We start from the raw sequence: 6049 nt of genomic DNA on the forward strand, positions 1-6049 counted from the left end.
TATGTATTTACATATATAAATACGTCTCAGATACTCGTATACCCTGATTTTGTTTTCAATATACCCAATAATCCAGCCTCCTGAAAAAAAAATTTAGGAGGCTTTGAAAATCGCACATAAAGAATGATTTTTATGACAAATCAGTAAATCTCTCTCTCTCGGTTACAGATTTTGTGAGCGTACATACACCCCTGGGGCCTGGGCCCTGGCCCTGGGCTGTCATCTGAGTGAGAGTCCTGGTGTAAATACAAAATACACTCTTGTAATCGAGAGGGCTATGGAGCATGGAGTATGAGTAAATAATGAGACAGCTGCCAGCTGCCAGCCTGCCAGTGGCTGCCGCCACTAACCGACACAGGCTACCTTGGCCCTGGCTGATCCAGCAGTGAGCCTGACTCTGACAGTGACAGGCACATCGGTACATACTTCCATGTTATTCATTTCATCCCGTTTGTTGTAAAAAACAAACAAACAAACAAAAAATCAGTTTTGATCATAGCCTACGAAAATAAAACACTATGATACAGTACAGTCATACCTCTTTATATGTCCAGTTCCCGGGATTGGCAAATATTTGGACATATAAAGAGGTAAGACAAGTCTTTGTCAGTTTCATACCTTCAGGTTCGGGGTCCAACCTATGGGAGTATGGGTCACACCAGGAGGAATTTTAGGCGCACTCATTAAATAATCCTTCCCTTTCGTGACGATCAAGCCCTGACTTACACTAAGCTTCTCTAACATTACTGACCCACTCAATCAAACGCTTCTCGAGCTCGTGATGTGTTCCTCTCCTTTCTCGATATTTCTTTTTTGCATGTACCTTATAGGACTGACTGAGTATCTTCTCTCCGGACTCCATGAACCTTCTTATCCCCTATGATTCTAGATTGTACGCACGATGACACCTTTTCTTTGTTTGTTAGATCGATTCTTTTTGTTGTATTGGAGCTCACATTTGATAATACAGTCTGTTTATATGTTTTCTTCTTCTTACCAACAGTGAGCTTATCTATTATCATACGATACTCCTTTCATACCAGACGATACATCCTGCTTGGTTGTCGACTGTGGTTTCGATCCGCCTGGTTCACTCGTTGTAGGTGCATTTTGTGTCAATTCGTCTGGCTCTGTCTGTCTGTTATTAGTGAAACCAGACTCCCACATGTCATTCGGTGGCTGGCATTTATCTGTAGACAGGCAGTAACCGATTGAGTTTGAGCTATACCCCTCACGAAGATGCACGCCACAAAAGGCAGGCATACCTCGATCGCAACCAGCACATTTGTGTACACCACCCACTGGGTGCGTTGTAGTGCATCCTTTCGCACAACAGCGTTCACCACTAGAAGTGTCTCCCATCAGGATCTATTGTAGTACGTACTCTAGTGTATGTATTATAGATGAAGCTACCTTCAAGCTGAGGTGAAAGGTGAAATATTCACACATGAAAACCTCCAAGAGCAGGCTGCAGGACCGGCCAAAAAAGACCTAACTCATATATAGGGGGTTGGCCAAAATAGAAATTGGACATCTAAAGAGGTAGACACCTTAACGAGGTGGACATATAAAGAGGTATGACTATTGAACATAATAAATATTTACAGTATGTGTCGTATATACATATCTTAAAAAACCCCCCAGTAGTTTCATTTATTTTAGAAGAAAGGTGCATATGAAGACTGAAGAACTTTTTTTTATAATATATTTTTAGCCATAAAAGCTAACCTATTTATTTTTAACTATCTAATTAAGACAAAAGCAAAACAGCCGTGCAAAACCAAGCCATATGGGTAAACCAAGTGTGACTTTACGGTGTGACCACATCCCGAATAATTACGAAAATGTCCTTAAAATGAATCGTTCGAAAAACGCTTCACCGAATACAACCCTAAAACAACGCGCGGAAGATTCGACCGTAAAACCTGATGCAGAAAATGATAAGGTCACACCCGGCCACCGCCGGTTGATTTCACGCCGATCAAGGTATGTCGTTGGACCGTGCTGAAATTTTTGTTAAAATGCACCCGCAGAGCTATATCAAAATTTGTCGCAAATGTACATCTGCAATTGCGGCACGAACGTTAGTCATCAGTAGTATAGTACCCAACATGTCGTGTACTGTATTAGATACCAAGAGTGCATATCAAGTTGCTAGTATAAACATATGTAAGCTCGCATAGAAGGTTCGGTTTTCCACCACGAGATGTTTATTTTTTTTTAATATATTACAATGCGCAAACTATGAGTATACTCACGCTCGTGCATTCCCCCCTGATATTGCATACCAACACAAACAAACGAACCTGTTACATTTACATACTTTTGTGCGCGAAGTGTAAAACGACAGTGGTCTAGTCCGGAATGCGTATGTACTATCTCCGTATTTGCACCTAGGGTGCATATCTAGGCATGCACGAGAACACTTACTATAAGGCACGTCGCAGTGAAAGTCTTTGCGTGTACGTGCATTCTGTCTATTTTACGTGGCTACATTGAAGTAAATCTCTCTAGGATCATTTACACTGTAATTTAGATTACAGAGGAAGGTTGTATTTAACGTATATATTTGGCAGTAGCTCATACATGAAAACAGTTCTTGTCCACTGGAGGCGCAACAATAGCTGCTAAGATGCAAGGGTACTGTCGCTGTCACGCTCGTTTTGCGTAAACATACGGTGATGTTGAACAGGGGCCGGTTGTTTGTCGCCCAAGTACTTGCTTCGAATATTACAACCATCCCAGTATTTAGCTCATACGTTCTGATGAATGTAGGAATCTTCTTCCCTACCAATATAGGAAGGGCGGGGATGGACTTATGTTTCAACGTGTCCACATTTCTCTATTTCTCTGCAGTCGTGGGACGACAACGTCATCTTGTATATCTGTTTTGTAACCCCAATCTGAGTCAAACCCCAAAGAATACGTACAGAAACACGGTTCTGTGTATAGGAGCCTTGTAAACAGTAACCGCGATTGCAAGCTTGGTATTTGTCCTGATTTTGAACCTTCCATATAGTCATCTGCCGATGGTCGCGGCGCACCTTACTTGCAGTTTAGCTTAGATGACATATGCTTTTCAGTCACGACACGCTAGTTCTCAATTTTCCGACTTCGATCAGCTTCGACGGTTACTTGCCATCAATACCATTACAGTGGTTATCACACATAGCTAGGGAGTCTTGCAGATGACGGCATTCATCGTGCACAGCTTTATGGTTCCTGGGCTGATGGTCTTATCCCTGCTGGACTCGTACCTCTCGCTGTTCTACTTCATACGATGTAAGTTTGATCTATCACCGGATAGATATATCTCGTCCTACATGCACTGAATGACTTTTTTGTATATGTGCGATGTTGCACGCTACATACGAGTACTTATCACTACCTTAAAGAATGAACATGTGAAAATGTAGGATATATACTGAAAGAACTACATGGGAATCAGCTTATAGAACCCAGCCACGAGCACTCCGGATGCATATCAGCCTACTGCCACTTGAACGTGTACCTGCTTGTTACGAAATCGTTATGTGTTTCAATCTGGACATAACTTTCACATTACTGGCTGTGATGACACTCGTATGTTTGTATTTATGGCTCAGACACGAAGAACGGGTAGGTGTGCATGCACATTTTATATGGGTAGTTCCGAATGTCCACATACAGTTTCATTGCTCAAAGCTTCCTAAGAATGTAGTTCTATATATATGTGGAAAATTGACGATTTTTCGTTCATATATATATATATAATATCAGTGAAATCGACTACACATCTGAAACTTGTATAAATTTGCAACTTTTATAAATATATATTTTTATTCATTCATGTATTATCATTTCCATATTTGAACATACGTAAATATACAAGACCGGGGTATAGCTATGCGCTTTACAATTCTTGTGTAAACGAGTATACAATAGATTGTGACGCGAGTGATCATTTATATACTTGTATGTACTCTCAGTGACCAGATGCTGCTGAACATAATTGTTGATCAGGCGAATAAACATGTTCCTGAACTGTATAGTTGAAAAAAACATAAAATTAGCGAATTATGAGCTAATATTGTACCAACAGGCACACATGTCATCATGTGTATCTGTTCTCCCATGTTGTTTATGTATGTACGGTTGCGTGATCAACAGAATATTGCACAGGTATAACTTATCGTTAACGGAATCCAGGTCTTTGGATGCACTCTATTAAAGATATTACATAGTTCATAATTCGCGGCTGTTCTAATTTAGTACAGAAAACTTTCAATTTATGTATAACACATCAATATTATTATTTTTTTAATCAAATTTATATATCACACCCCTCGAAAATCAGACTCGTCCCTCTGTAATACCTTGATTGTCTTGAACGTCGATAGTCCAACTCATATTCCCTTTCTGAATACACAGACAAACTGGGTCCTCGATGCGCGCGCGAGGTGATTTTCAGTCCCGACACATGAAATCTCTCGCAACAAGCAAGGATAACAACAACAGTAGCGTGCGTGCAAGCTGAGCTCAGCTCGGAACAGCGTAAAGTTTCTGATCTATCCCAAGGCTCCAATTCGAATGTGGAGGATCATTCCAGATCCACTGTCTCAAATGATCAACTTACTTTCGAAGTGTAAATGCGCACGTGATTTTACATTGCTTTTATCTCAACTTCAAAGGGTTGAGGCTGCATATGGAATGAGGATTGTATCCCACCACATGCCAAGGTCGACAGACTGGCCTTTTGCGTACCGACTGAATCAATGTTGGCCATGTCGTCCGTGGGCAGACACACAGTGTTGTCAAAGATGGAATGACTGATGGTTGGTACGTTCACGTATTGGAGCGTTCGACAGAACCGTACATACTGCCCGGACTCTGACATCCAGAACTCTCGCTGTGAAGAAGCTTGGGTACTCACAAGCGAACGGGTCATTTACAGGGACTTGTTATAAGTGAGACTCCTCATCGACAATTTGAATTTAAAATGAGTGCACGGACAAGATACTATACATGATACAGTGCATCGATCTGGTTCCTAACGGTGAGAGGAGCACAATCAAGCAGATATTGTCCGCACATCGCTATGTATCAATTGTCAGAGCAGAGCAACGGCTTTTTAGTGAGAAGCACGACGCCATGTGGCGTATAGTACGGTGGAACTTGTACATTTGACACACCAATCCTTGGTGTTGCTCACACTCAAAACACTATCACATTGACACGCGTATTAAATGTTGTTCTTGTAACAAAATATTAACTTGTATCATGAACTATGAACACCAAATATAAACACTCATCATAAACTATAAACACAAAATATCAACATATATCACATAACACAAAATAGTAATTTGTTATATTGTACATCAAGGCAAAGGTCACAGTTATCGATATTCCGATAGTGCAAACAGCGGCCTAGCCTAGTCCTCGGGGACTTGGTACACACACAAAATGGCTGTGTATGCAATCAAGTATGAAAGGCATGAGATTTCACAATAATCAAACCCCCAGTTAATATATATATATATATATATATACCAATTGAATAAAATAAAATGCATATATATATATATATACTATGCATTACATACATAAACATATTTCGAAATAATCCAGTAGAGAGCACTGTAGTTTTACATAAATTGCAAATGTGGTCGCACGTCCCCTATGTCGTCATGACACTGAGCTCGTAAACTATTCGATGTGCCCCAACTGTTGTGACGTGATCCGTTTATTATGTACCGACATCACGAATTGGGCATTTGTATCCACCGCATTCAAAATATACTTCGAGATATACTTAAACATATATAGATACACACCCACATATATATATTTATATATATATATATAAATGGATATATTTTTAGATATTGAAATTGATATTTATATATATATATATATAATGAACCTTTATTTGGATATTAAATTTGATTTATATTTATATATATATATATATATATATATGTGTACATATAAATATATATATATATATGTGTATATATATACACACATATATATATATATTATATATGTATGTGTAAGTGTGTGTGTG

The sequence above is a fragment of the Sphaeroforma arctica genome (assembly GCF_001186125.1).
Source record: "Sphaeroforma arctica JP610 unplaced genomic scaffold supercont1.1559, whole genome shotgun sequence".
Lineage (NCBI taxonomy): Eukaryota > Ichthyosporea > Ichthyophonida > Sphaeroforma > Sphaeroforma arctica.